This window comes from Meles meles, chromosome 15 (assembly GCF_922984935.1).
Source record: "Meles meles chromosome 15, mMelMel3.1 paternal haplotype, whole genome shotgun sequence".
Lineage (NCBI taxonomy): Eukaryota > Metazoa > Chordata > Mammalia > Carnivora > Mustelidae > Meles > Meles meles.
The window spans coordinates 53,717,143-53,731,460 of NC_060080.1; the positions used below are offsets into that span (position 1 = coordinate 53,717,143).

General features: G+C 42.5%; 1 protein-coding gene across 21 annotated transcripts in view; it reads left to right on the forward strand.

Annotated features, from left to right (window-relative positions):
- Positions 1-14,318, forward strand: part of ASPRV1 (aspartic peptidase retroviral like 1) — a 116,777-nt gene that overhangs the window by 43,303 nt on the left and 59,156 nt on the right. For 18 of the 21 annotated variants that reach the window (XM_045978760.1, XM_045978766.1, XM_045978765.1 and 15 more), the window contains one exon: positions 4,615-4,758. The exons of 1 other annotated variant lie outside the window; for it this stretch is intronic. The gene's annotated coding sequence lies outside the window, so the exon portion shown is untranslated. 2 more of the 21 variants (XM_045978778.1, XM_045978780.1) reach the window with 2 other exon arrangements.

Genomic DNA, 14,318 nt, shown 5'->3' on the forward strand with positions numbered 1-14,318 from the left:
CTCTGAGTGTAATGTAATGTTTAGAATGTCCCTTCCTCCCACCCTCCCTCGCTTGTGCATGTGCACACACTCTGTCTGTCACTCTTGTTGGGGTTCTTGTCTACAAGGCATCTATAGTTGAATTCTATAGATAAGTTAACAAATAGGAAAAAAAAAGAATAATTAAAGGTTACACTGAGGTTCAGATTCTTGGTAAAATGGAAGTTTTGGAAAGGAATCATCTGACAGCTGAAACCTGGGGAGAAAGCTTCATGGAAGAGATGAGAGTAGACCATGCTAAGTAGGGTAGGGACCAAACACCTCTGTGGGAGCATGTGGAATAGGGAAGGTTTGAGGTATAATCCTCACCTTATCTTTTGTGCAAACAGAGTGATTGGCATCTACCCCACTGGTTTTTTTCTGTAAATCACCACTGAACCTCATATAGTTTGGTCCTTTTTGAAAGCTTTTGGGGATTGAGTATCCTAATATCACCCATTAGGTAGTTGGAACCATCTTTTCCCTTAAAAATTTGGCTCAAAGTGTCATTCTACAGCTTGTAGAGAGTCTCATTCCTTCACCCAGATTCTTCAAATTCCTGGGAGCTCATGTATTTATGGTCATTCTAATTTTGAGCTCTTGCTTCTACTAAATTAGTTCAGATTATAGATGGTCTTACCAACTCAAGCATGCTGTTCCTGTTTCTATCCACATTCACCCAGATGTAGAACTCAAATATCTCCCAGCTACAGCCTTTGTGTGTAGCAGACTTTATATTAAAGATTTAGGGTAATGGAGATTGTTTTTCATTGCCACAAAGTAAGCAACTTAAATTCTAATACTGGCTATGCCTATCCCTTAAATATATATATATATTTTTGTCTGCCTCTGCATTGGGGATTCATCATTATTCCTATCACCTATGTGTATGGTTTTGGCCTCTTATAATCTTTTCTCTGTAAGCCTTCCTAACTCTGTTGCCACTAAGAATTCTGGATACTTCTTACTCTATTATGCAAAGCAGTTGAATTTTACTCTCTCTTCCAGACTTCCCTCCGTACGTCCAAAGCCCACTGGAATGGGTCTGCTGAATTAAAAGTTCATCCACTTCTTTAGCCACACGAAGTATTTGTAGAAGCTCTGATGTGTTCTTTTACATTATTTCTCTCCTTTGAAAGCATTTCTTGTTTGGGATGCCTGGGTAGTGCAGTCGGTTAAATATCTGATTCTTGGTTTTAGCTCAGGTCATGATCTCAGGATCGTGAGCTCAGAGTTGAGAGGTTGAGTACCATGTCAGGCTACAAGCTCAATGTGGAGTCTGCTTGAAATTCTCTCTCCCTCTCCCTCTGTCCACGCTCGCTCTCTCTCTAAAATAAATAAATATTTTTTAAAAAGGCATTTCTTGTTTTATTTTTATTTTTTAAGATTTTTAGGAGAGGGAGAAGCAGACTCCCAGCTGAGCAGGGAGCCTAGCGCAGGACTCTGGGATCATGACCTGATCCAAAGGTAGATGTTTAACGAACTGAGCCACCCATGACCTGAGCCAAAAGAAGATGCCCAACTGATTGAGCCACCCAGGCACTATGAAAATATTTATTTTAGTATGACACCCAAGGCAGGAACTATAAAGGAAAAAGTACAATGTATTAGCCAAAAAGAACAAAAACAAAAAACAAATACCATAAACAAAGAGTAGATGACAAACTGTTGTTAAGAACAGTTTTTGGGGGGCACCTGGGTGGCTCAGTGGGTTAAAGCCTCTGTCCAGCTGAGGTCATGATCCTAGGGTCCTGGGATCGAGCCCCACATCGGACTCTCTGCTCAGCAGGGAGCCTGCTTCCTCCTCTCTCTGCCTCTCTCTCTGCCTACTTGTGGTCTCTGTCAAATAAATAAATCTTAAAAAAAAAAAAAAAAGAGCAGTTTTTGGGGCCCGTTGGTTAAGCAGCTGCCTTCAGCTCAGGTCATGATCCTGGGGTCCTGGGCTCCCTGCTGAGTAGGGAGTTTGCGTCCCCCTCTCCTTCTGCCCCTCCACACTGTTCTGTTCTTTCTTGTACCCTCTCTTTCAAATAAATAAAATCTTAAAAAAATTAGTTTTCAGCATATCTCAGCATGCACAAAGCTCTTATAAATCAATAGAGAAAAAGCAAAAACAAAAAATGGGCAAGAGTCATAGAAGAATAAATACTAATGATTTATAAAACCCATAGAAAAATGGTGTTTACCTTATAATCTAGAAGACACAAATAGAAATGAGACCTCACCTCCTGACCCAGAAAGCATAGGAAATGTGAAGGGTTAAAAATGGTTGTTAGTTATTGTTGCTCCCCTGAGCCCCCTTGACTCAGCCTGTAGCCACCTGTTTTACCAGCAAACCAGGTTAACTAGCCAACCACTGACTCTACAGTGAGGGCATGGGGCAGGCTATGGCATGATGGGCAGTTACATATTATAATTTTTAAAGTATATGTTATTTTTTTTTAAAGATTTTATTTATTTGACAGAGATCACAAGTAGGCAGAGGCAGGCAGAGAGTGAGAGGGGGAAAGCAGGCTCCCTGCTGAGCAGAGAACCCCATGTGGGGCTCGATCCCAGGACCCTGGGATCATGACCTGAGCTGAAGGCAGACGCCCTATGACTGAGCCGTCCAGGCGCCCAAGACATCATTTTTCAACTGTTACATTGACAAATATTTAAACTAATAGTATTTATTGCTCGTGAGAGTTTGAAGAAAGGGGAATTCATACTCTGGGAATTTAAATTAATACAGTCTGTCTGAAGTTCTGTTTGGCAATATGTATCAAATTTTTTAAAAAGATTTTATTTATTTGAGAGTATGAGTATGAGTTGGGGGAGAAGCAGAGACAAGCAGACTCCTCACTGAGCAGGGATTGTGACACAGGTCTCAATCCCCCCCGAGTGGGGAGCCTGATGCAGGGCTCAATCCCAGGACCCTTGAGATCAGGACGTGAGCCAAAGTCAGATGCTTAACTGACTGAGCCATCCAAGTGCCCCTGAAGTACACACATTCTCAGATCAGCAATCTGACTTCTAGGTGTTTATCCCCAGGACAATGTACAGAGATATATTTATGAGGATATTTGTCACTACAGAATTTATAAAGCCATCAAAATGGCCATCAGTAGGGAATTGGCCAGATAAACTGGTAAATCCATACAATGATAAATGAAGTAAATCTATAATTATTTACAATTAAAGATGGTTATAATATGTGCATATATAGCATATGAACCTGTTTCAGTTGAAATAAATACAGCCATAACTGTATGTATGTATTTTTAAAAATCATACAGTAGGGGTATCTGGGTGGCTTAGTCAGTTGAGTGTCCAACTCTTGTTTTTAGCTCAGGTCATGATCTCAGAGATCATGGGATTGAGTGCTACGTCAGGTTCTGTGCTCAGCGGGAAGTCGGCTTGAAGATTCTCTTTCTTCCTTACTTGTCAAATATATGAATTTTAAAAACAATTAAAAAAAAAGGAAACCAATCTTTTTTTTTTTTTTTTAAGATTTTATTCATTTGCCAGAGAGAGAGCGAGAGAGAGAGGAGAGAGAAAGCACAAGCAGGGGAAGTGGGAGGCAGAGGGAGAAGGAGAGTCCCCTCTTGAGCAAGGAGCCTGATGTGGGACTTGATCCCAGGATGCTGGGATCATGACCTGAGCCGAAGGCAGCTGCTTAACTGACTGAGCCACCCAGGTGTCCCCCCAAAAAGAAAATCTTAAAAAAAAAAGTAGGAAACAGATTCTGACTTGAGGGTGGTGGGTGGGCCAAAACCACAGTTATATTATGCCAAGGTGTGTTTCTATCCTGTGAAGTTGGAAAATTACTTGTCATGACAGAAGGGGGTAACTGGAAAGGAGAACCACTTTTTAATTTTTTTATTTATATTTCAAAAGATTTTATTTATTTATTTGACACAGAGAGAGATCACAAGTAGGTAGAGCAGCAGGCAGAGAAAGGGGAAAGCAGGCTCCCACAAGCAGAGAGCCTGATGCAGGGCTCCATCCCAGGACCCTGAGATCCTGACCTGAGCTGAAGGCAGAGGTTTAACCCACTGAGCCACCCAGGTGCCCCAGAACCACTCTTCTAGAAAGGGGAGACAGATTTGCTTCTTGGAGTTGAATTTGAAGGGTCAGAGTTACATCCAAAAGAAAGTACTCTCTAGACTGAGAATTCCCATTAAGAGGAAAAGGTACTTCTAAAGTAGAAGCAGTAAGTAAGAGTGGGACTCTAGATTTGACACCCTTGAGATGTTTAGGGGAGGAGTGGTCTTATCTTAGTTCTCCCTTTCTTGCTGGGTAGTCTTGACAGATGGTGGAGAGGAGTGCATGGCAGTTGGGTCTCCACTGGAATCTGAGAGTAGAGCTTGAAGGGAGGTAGGAGTGGGCAATAATCACCATAGTAAAACAACAGTCATAACATTATTTAAAGGTCACTCTGCAAATTACGAAGGCCATTGTATAGTGACATGGCTAACACAGTCCAGTATGCTATGCATTATTTTTTTTCTTCTTTTATATGGACACTGAATCTCAGTCAGAGAGTAGAATTAGGACTCAGACTCAGGTATTCAGGCCTGAAATTCCATTTCTCATTTCTCCACTTTGCATTTCTTCGAGGTGAATCTTCCAAGGAGGAAAGACTAAAAAGACTAAAAGCAGCATCCTGGAGCTACGGATACCCACAGTGAAGAGGTGGAAGGAAGAAGAGGGCCAGGGAAGATACCATGCTATTCACAGTCACTGTCCTGACCTCTGGCCCTTGTAGGTCCTGACATTTCTCTAAACCAGAGAATGTGGGATGTTCTTTTTATTTAAGGGGGAAAACAGTCTTAATCTGTTCATAAATAGCTTGAGGTGTTTTGGAGGTAAGCTTGGCCAGTTTGGTTACAGCAGAGTTTATTGAATTCTGGCTTCATTTTTTGGAAAGTAATACAGTAGAAGTATATCAACTTAGACTCTTCCCAGAGCTTGTCTGATTTAATTACATGAAAAAAATTTTTTTGTGGATTCATTAAGTTTGTTTAGTTTTGGAATCACATGTTAATTCACTTATGCATGTATGCACTAACCAGTTGAGATCCTAAGAGGACCTGCTTTAATCAGTAGAAAATCAGAAGTCTCAAGTTACTTCAGTTTTCCCACTGACAATCATATTTATGCAATTAATATGTTAGCTAGCCCGTTCTGATAGCATAAACACAAAAAGCAGTTATCTCCTGTCAGAAATTCTGAACCAACAGGGTCCACTTTAGAAAGGTTCTTGGGCACTTGCTAGAATGCTAAGAATTCTGCAAGGCATTCTTGCTGCCCAGTGCTTGGAGCATGTGAGGAAGGAATGAGTGAGTAAGGAAAGGACTGAAGGAATCTTTATCTCTGAGGCATGTTGAGCTGTATAGAACAATCTTTGTACTATAGTTTGACTTGGGTGGTTTTGAGACTAGTCTTATCACTTGGATTTTGTGTTAGGGAGAGAGGAAACAAGTACCATGGAAGTTTTTGCTCTGTGAGCTGGTGACTCCACAGAGGAGGGATGTTTCCAAAATCAGTAAGCTAGTGTCACTTGAGTCCCAGTCACATGGTCTCTCCTTCTAAAAAGATCAGGCTGCTGAGAAAGCCTCTGGAACAAGTGAGGAGGCCCATGAAGGTAAGAGATTTCCTCTTGTCAACCTGGATCTTACCCAAAGAGGGCAGCTACTTTGTAAGTCTTCTGTGGGAGGCTCTCCACCACTCTTCTGTATTGCTTAGCTTCTAAATCAGGAGCCTTTCTGGCTCATCACTGGCTTTTGCTTTACCCAGCCTGGCCCTGCCCTCTGGCTGTGTGCCATTGGTGATTTTTAACCCTGCTGGAAATTACACCCTCTGCGAGGGTAAAGCAAACTGGGAGGTTCTGACTCTGGCTCCAAAGGGACTGGAGCCTGTCACCTACCTGGCCCTGCCCTGTGTTTCCTGGCATGTATTCCTGGCCACCTTTTTACTCTTACCATGGTCCTCTACACCCATAATTCTGCCTCAGTAAGGATTTAAGGACTGGCTTCTTCAGAGGGACTGTGGGAAGCAAGAATGTCAGTGCTTTGGCTGAAGCTCCTGATAGCAATCTCTGTGTCCTGCTTAAGGAGAGTTATTGGTCTCATGTAGGTGATCTAGCAGCTATGTTGGGTATGGTTGGAATATGAAGATTCTTCAGTATCACGAAAGGATTTACCACTGGGTTCCTTTGACCTGCATTTCAAAATAAAATTTGATTCTCACACTATAAGTAGCGGCAGTTACTTATGTCAAAAAACCTTTGAGGGGCACCTGGGTGACTCGGTTAAGCATCCCACTCTTGATTTCAGCTCAGGTCTTCATCTTAGGATCCATGCTGGGTGTGGAGCCTACCTTAAAAACAACAACAACAACAACACAAAAACACCTTTTTAGATTTTCTAGGCGAACTTCCTTGTTTTAGATATGAGCAAATTTTGGGAGGTTCAACAAGGGCAAAGCTGTACCTTTTTATCTGAAAGGAATTGAAGCAGAGGGAAGCAGACACTGTGTGAGAGGAGGTCTCAGTCCCCCCCGGAGGAGCATTTCTTGGTTTGTTTGTTTTTTTTTGTCTTTAAAGATTTTATTTATTTATTTGACAGAGAGAGAGAGAGAACACAAGTAGGCAGAGAGGCAGAGAGGGGGGGGGAAACAGGCTCCCTGCCGAGCAGAGAGCCTGATTTGGGGCTCGATCCCAGGACCTTGAGATCATGGCCTGAGCCAAAGGCAGAGGCTTAACCTACTGAGCCACCAAGGCGCCCCTCTTGGGGTATTTTTAGGTGAGGGAGAGAAGGAATGCATTCCTTCTCCTCGAATGCTCACAACCCTTGGGTTGGATAATTCCTGCCTCACTGATTTTTACCTTAGTCCTTTTGGATTGAACCCAAAACGACATGGTAATACCTCCGTTTGAAACTTTGCAAGGTACATTTAAGTAAGTGAAAACTTATAGGATGTAAGTGACTGAATGTAGCTTTATTAAAATTCAGTGTTTGAAAAAGGCCTTATACTAAGTTCGCAAAATGTCAGTAGAGGTTCTTTAGGTGGCCTGGTTTAATTAGTGGATTAGATAGATTAGATTAGAATTATCTGGTCTATAATAGGTACTTGTAAATTCTGTTCATCAAATACGGATTAACGGCAGAGAGTTCTGTGATAACTCGAGATAAAATGGTAGGCTATGACAGATACAGACCAATACTGTGGGAACTCAGATTGTTTCTAGTTTTTGGATCTAGAGAATCAGGATCGTTTTGGGAAAACAGATTTCTTTGTTTTAAAGAACACTTTATTTATTTTTTTAAAAAAGATTTTATTTATTTATTTGACAGAGAGATTACAAGTAGGCAGAGAGAGAGGGGGAAGCAGGCTCCCTGCTGAGCAGAGAGCCTGATGCAGGACTCTATCCCAGGACCCTGAGATCGTGACCAGAGCCGAAGGCAGAGGCTTAACCCACTGAGCCACTCCCTTAAAGAACACTTTAAATAATCTTGCTTATACTCTAGCCAGAGGTAGTATTGATACAAAGATAAATCTGTTCTCATTTATATTATTAAAATTTATTTTCATTCATATTATTAAAACTGAATAAATAGCAACATAAGGTATTTCCTTTCACTAAGCTTCTTTGCTAATCTCTAAAGCAATTTTCCAAAGAACAGACCTTTGGCAAATAAGAGCAGTCCACTCTTTTACAAGACAGTACCTCTGCAGCTAGTGATTGGAGGCCAGGCTGTGAAAAGAGAGGCCACTCTCACAAGAAGCTTATTTATGAAGTAAGGACAGTTGGTGAAGGGGCAACACAGAGCCTAGGGAGGGTTATTTATTTTTTTGAGACTGGAGCATGTCCTTGTGCTGTGGGGGAAAGAGCTAGTTAAGAGGGAGAAGATAAGGGTAATGTTGGAGATGATGACATTCTAGAGGAAGAGCAGCCCTCATGACTTAATGGTTACTTTGGCAGTGTCCAGCAACTGAGGGTTAAAGCGGAGGACATTTGTATTCAAATAGGGGCTGTGTTTTGTGATCCAAGTGGAAGACTTGGAGTAAGAGGAGTCTAGAATATTGGTAGCAAAGTTGTAATTGTTAAGGTGGTTACAGAAAAGAGTGACTCCAGAGGAGGGCTGATAGGCAGCAGAATGATGGGGGTGGGTGTCAAGGGGCTGGAAATGTCAGTAAAGTTGAGGAATGAAACTAGAAGAAAAAGACAAGGAGAGGTGGAAATATGGAAGGATATAAGAGGTCATGACCAGGCAAAAGGTCTGACTTGGAGTGTAAAGCACACTGTGATCAAGGATCCGAAGGTCTTGATGACCAAGAAGTCAGTAGTCACTAGTAGGGAGGAGGAGTGTAGTTGTTTGGAATAGATGTTGGCAAAGGAGGGATTTTTTTTTTTTTTTTGTAAGGTGGTAGGAATAATGGCTTTGAAGCCACATTGAGACAGACCATCTGTTTTTCTTCTTGGTACCACTGGGTACTGAAGAATGATTTTATGGCAGAATCTTCATTGCTCAGAACCAAGTTCCTCAGGGAGTGCCAGGTTCCAGCTAGGGGGAGGGAAGCCAGAAGCACCTTTTAGGCCTACATTTTTTGCACTGTGTGCCTCAATGCTGTGGACTGCGGGGAGGAGAGAGATTCTGGCCAAGTGGAACAACCTCTACAAAGTACTGGGCCTTTAGGCAGAGTTTGCAGGAATAAGGACTAAGTAAGTACTCTTTGCAGGGAAAATCCCATTTGGCCTTGAGGGTTTTTTGAACTGTTCGGGATCAGATTGAGTCAGTGCTAATCTGTGAGAGGCTGAAGGGAAACTCTGAAGGTTTCTTGCTTAAAATTCTACAAGTCAATAGACTCTTGAGGCTTTCTATTCCTGTGGGGTCTGGAATTTATTTTTTCCTTCCATAGTGACAGCAAATAATGCCCTAAAGTTCACATGGTTTGAAAGCGTCTGGAGATACTCAGATTACTGTTTATAACGATGTTTTGGGGTTTTTAATGTTTCAAGATTTTTTTGCCATTGTTAGTACATGATTCCAACAGTTTAAGAAAGAGCCTCCAAACAGCTGGAAACAAACTAAGTCTTTACAATTCTTTTTGCTCCTTCTTTACCTGATTCATTTACACCACCACTCTGGCCAGATGTGAGTAGCTCAGAAAATGATTGCCTAGGGACGCCTGGGTGACTCAGTTGGTTAGCTGCTGCCTTCGGCTCAGGTCATGGTCCCAGGGTCCTGGGCTTGAGCCCCGCATCAGGCTCCCTGCTCGGCTGGAAGCCTGCTTCTACCTCTCCCACTCTTCCCTGCTTGTGTTCCTTCTCTTGCTGTGTCTCTCTCTGTCAAATAAATAAAATCTTAAAAAAAAAAGTTAGAAGACAGCCAAAAGGTGGGGAGAAAATTTTTACAGTATGTAATAAGTGATGGGTTAATATCTATAATCTATAAAAGGTTTCTATAAATCAATAAGGAAAAGACAAACCCAATAGAAAATGGGTAAGAATACAATAGGTGAGACACAACAGGGCAAACTGTAATTTCATCTTAGAAAATGCTTATTCATTTCATCCATTCCAGGTGAAACTAGAATTTCATTTAAGAAATGAGCACAGACTTCTCTGGATAGGAATGTTCACTCTTTTGGTAAATATCCATGAATAGGGTACTGTGAAATACTGTGTGGCTGCAAAAACTTTTTTTTTTCTTTAGAGAGAGTGTGCATATCCATGAGAGGCAGAGAGAGAGAGAGAATCTTAAGCAGGCTACATGCCCAGCACAGGGCTGAATCTCACAACCCTGAGATCATGACCTGAAATCAAGAGTTAGACACTTAGGGGCGCCTGGGTGGCTCAGTGGGTTAAGCCGCTGCCTTCGGCTCAGGTCATGATCTCAGGGTCCTGGGATCGAGTCCCGCATCGGGCTCTCTGCTCCGCGGGGAGCCTGCTTCCCTCTCTCTCTCTCTCTGCCTGCCTCTCTGCCTATTTGTGATCTCTCTCTCTCTCGCTATCAAATAAATAAATAAATTAAAAAAAAAAAAAAAAAAAAAAGAGTTAGACACTTAACCAGCTGAGCCATTCAGGTGCCCCAGCTGTGAAAACTTTGAAGTTAACTTTCTGTATCAGTGAAAGGAGCAAGTACAGAGAAATATGAATAGAATGTTCCCATTTATTTATTATTATTTTTTAATTATTATTATTTTTAAAAGAAACCAGTCATCTCTCAACTGGATTTCTTTTTTTTTTAAGATTTTATTTATTTATTTGACAGACAGAGATCACAAGTAGGCAGAGAGGCAGGCAGAGAGAGGAAGGGAAGCAGGCTCCCCACTGAGCAGAGAGCCGGATGCGGGGCTTGATCCCAGGACCCTGGAATCATGACCTGAGCTGAAGGCAGAGGCTTTAACCCACTGAGCCACCCAGGCGCCCCTGTTCCCATTTATTAAAAAAAAAAAAACATTGCTATTTGATTTGGAATGTATTTATTCTGTTTTGAATTTTGTAAAGGATTCCTGTAGGTTAAAAAATATTTAAGACTGGGGATGCCTGGGTGGCTCAGTGGGTTAATTAAGTTGCTGCCTTCGGCTCAGGTCATTATCCCAGAGTCCTGGGACTGAGTCTCACGTCGGCTCATTGCTTGGTGGGGAGCCTGCTTCTCTGTATCTGCCTGCCACTCTACCTGCTTGTGTGTTCTCTCTCTCTCTGACAAATAAATAAATAAATAAATAAATAAATAAATAAAATCTTTAAAAAGATATTAAGAGGGGCACCTGGGTGGCTCAGTGGGTTGAGCCTCTGCCTTTGGCTCAGGTCATGATCTCAGGGTCCTGGAATCGAGCCCTACATCGGGCTCTCTGCTCAGCGGGGAGCCTGCTTCCTCCTCTTTCTCTCTGCCTGCCTCTCTGCCTACTTGTGATCTCTGTCAAATAAATAAAAATATCTTTAAAAAAATTAAATAAATAAAAAAGATATTAAGATTATATTCTTCTAATTACATTAATGAATGAAATGTCAACTCTTGTCTTCCCCTTATGTAAAGATTGATCTTAGCCTCTGAGAATTTCAAGACTTCTCACTACCTTTCTCTTTCCAGAAATTAAAAAAATTACTGAAGGAGGCTACTGGGCCATGGTGTCTACAGTTACGCTTGGTGTGAACAAAGGAATTCAAAGCTCAGAATTCTTTTTTCTTAGGATTTGGTACATTTTGGTATTCACAGCATTCTAGAGCTTCTCTGCCTCCTGCCTGTGGTGTATTTGAAGGGGCTGAGACCTCCTCTGGTTGGAGGGCTTTGTTGTTCCTGCCCTTGCAAGAAAAAGGAAAATTACATGACCGGCCCAGGTAGGCAAGACTTAGAGCCAGCCTGAATCTTGGGAGGAAACCTGCTTCTTGCATTTGTCCTTGCCTCTTCTTTGGAGAAGCCTCTCAGGCAGTTTTAGTCTTGATCTCAGGCCCCCCATCAACCTAAGGGAAAGCAGACCTTGAAGCAGATAGCTTAGTTTTGCCTATCTCTCTGGAATTTGAGGCTCTAGAACTCGAGCCAGAAAACAACAGAATTCCATCAGAGGCTGGCTCAAGGCCAAAAATCTCTTTGTCTTTCAAAGACAGGAAACAGTTATGGGACAAAAGCACCACTTTCCTTAATTATAATACCACTGTCAGTAGACACCAGTATGGGTGTGTGAGGATTGTTTCAGACTTGTAACATAGGCTTTTCTGTGAGCTAGAGAGTTTACAAAGAGCAGTAGAATAAAAACCTATTTAAAAAACCAAAATCAACTCTAGCCAGTTGTGTTTGAAAGAGGGGTGGCCTAATTCATATTTCTAGGGGGAAAAATCATTCCATTCTCTTCACCAGTATAGAATGGTGGTGGTGAGAGAGTGAATTTCAAAACTTCCTTTTGTTCCTCAGTGCTGGTCAGGCATGGAGCCTGGAGTGATGGTTCACAGTGGGGCTGACTCCAGGTATGGGTCAGTGGATGTCAGAGGAAGGGGGATGGAGAGCTATGTTGCTCTGAATAATATAAGGGGAATTTAGTTTCCTGAGCAAAGGGGAGACCTATTCCAAATATGAGCAGTGTCTGGGGAGGGGGAAGGAACCACGAAGCATGGTAACAATATAAAACCCCTCTGTCTCTTCATAACTTTTTAGGAAAGTCTGATGAAGACATAGTGTTTTGAGTCAGTTTATGTATGTGTATTTTTTTCTTTTTGGTAAAGCATGGGGAAAAAGGAGCTGAGTCCCACCTCTGGGACAGCTCAGATCAGAAGGAAGAGATCGGCCTCAGTGAGTGAGATTAAAAAATCCAGCAGGAGCTGGAGTCAGAGCCCAAAGAGGCTGTTAAGAGCATTAGCTGGTGGGAATGTGCAGAAATTGTGGGAGGGTCATTGGATGGGAGGATCTACACCGATGTTAAAACATGCCCACAGACAGCATGGTTGCCGCTGACGTCTGATTGTTGTAGTGCTTGCTGTGTAACTCGTGGAATGCTTAACCTTGATCCTCCCCCAGGATCCTTCTTATGGAGGTATATATTTTTTTTAAATATTTTATTTATTTATTTGACAGAGAGAGTGAGAAAGGGACACAAGCAGGGGGAGTGGGGAAGAAGCAGGCTTCCCTCTGAGCAAAGATCCTGGTGTGGGGCTTGATCACCAGGACTCCAGGATCTTGACCTGAGCCGAAAGCAGACGCTCAATGACTGAGCCACCCAGGCACCCTGGAGATCTATTTTTTAAATGTTCCAAGAACTACCCTGATATTCCTCTCTCTGCCCAATGGAAGCCATTCTCAGTTCAGACTCCAAAAGGGAAGCAAAACTTCCCAACAAAGGGTTTGTTATTCCTTTCCCTCCCTATAATTTACACAGATCCTGTGATGCTGGATAAAGAGCAGGAGAACTGTAGCTTTGCTGGTCACACCAGCACTGAGCAGGGAACATCATTTGGGAGTTGAAGGGAGGCAAAAAATGTCTTCCACAAAGTATTGGGACTTGAAGACTGCTCTAAGTATTTAAGCAAATATTAAGACTCCAGTCAGTGGCTAGAGCAAGAAGTCAAGGTCTCTGAGCAGCTGATGTAGGACCAGGGCACATCAAGCCAGTGTCACACCAAACAAGGGCTCTCACTCACTTCTTAGGGAGGAAGACCCAACTGATGGAAGAACATAGGTATGGTTTTAAAATCCACTGTAATTCCATAGTTCAAGGATAATAGTGATTAGTGGACTTTGGCCAGCATGCATTCTTTCTTCTTAGGTGAGAACATACTGATTTTCTTTTGGGGGGCCCGTGTCCTTCTCTCTTCTCAGACTGGATTCTTTTTTTTTTTTTTTTTAAAGATTTTATTTATTCATTTGAGACAGAGAGAGGCAGAGGGAGAGGGAGAAGCAGATTCGCATTGAGGTGGGAGCCTGACGTGGGGCTCTGGGATCGTGACCTGAGCCGAAGGCAGACGCTTAACCAACTTAGACACCCAGGTGTCCCTCAGACTGGATTCTGGTGTAGTCAGGTCCATCCCTTGGCTCTAGATGGAGGACACATGACTGCCAATCAGAACACCAGTTGATGTTGGTATGGTCTCAAATCCAGGCCAATTAGGACTCTGGACTTTTGTCAGAGCTATTAAGAAGTGACTTCTCATTTTTTTTTTCCAACTGAGTTGCCAAGCCTGTAGAATGTGCATAGTTCTGAAGCTGCTGGTGATCATCTTGCCACCCCAAGGGGAGTGCTGAAGTCAACACAGGTGAAAGCTGAGTTGTGAGGTGGAGACGGAGCCTAGGTGGCATCTTTGGAGCACCGGATCTTTTTTTTCTTTTCTTTTTTTTTTTTTTTTAAAGATTTTATGTTTTGACAGAGAGACAGCAAGAGAGGGAACACAAGCGGGGGGAGTGGGAGAAGGGGAAGCAGGCTTCCCTCTGAGCAGGGAGCCCGATTCAGGCCTCAATCCCAGGACCCTGGGATCATGACCTGGGCCCAAGGCAGACACCCAAGGACTGAGCCAGCGAGACACCCCAGAGCACCTGGATCTAACCAGCCATTTACATAAGTCCAGGCATCCCTGTTTTATTTTCGAAAGTGTGCTTGGATATTTGTCACCTACGGCCAGTAGAATCTTAATTCATGTTATGAGTTGTATATAGTTCTCATTACAAATTGTGGTTTGGCCTTTCTCATCAGACTCTTTTGTCTTAAAGTGCTGACTTGTAAGCTTGTTATATGAATCAAATAAGACTATACATATAAAGAACTTAGCATTATCCTCTGTACATAGAAACGCAGTAGATATTGACTACAGGAAGCAAGGAGGGAGGGAT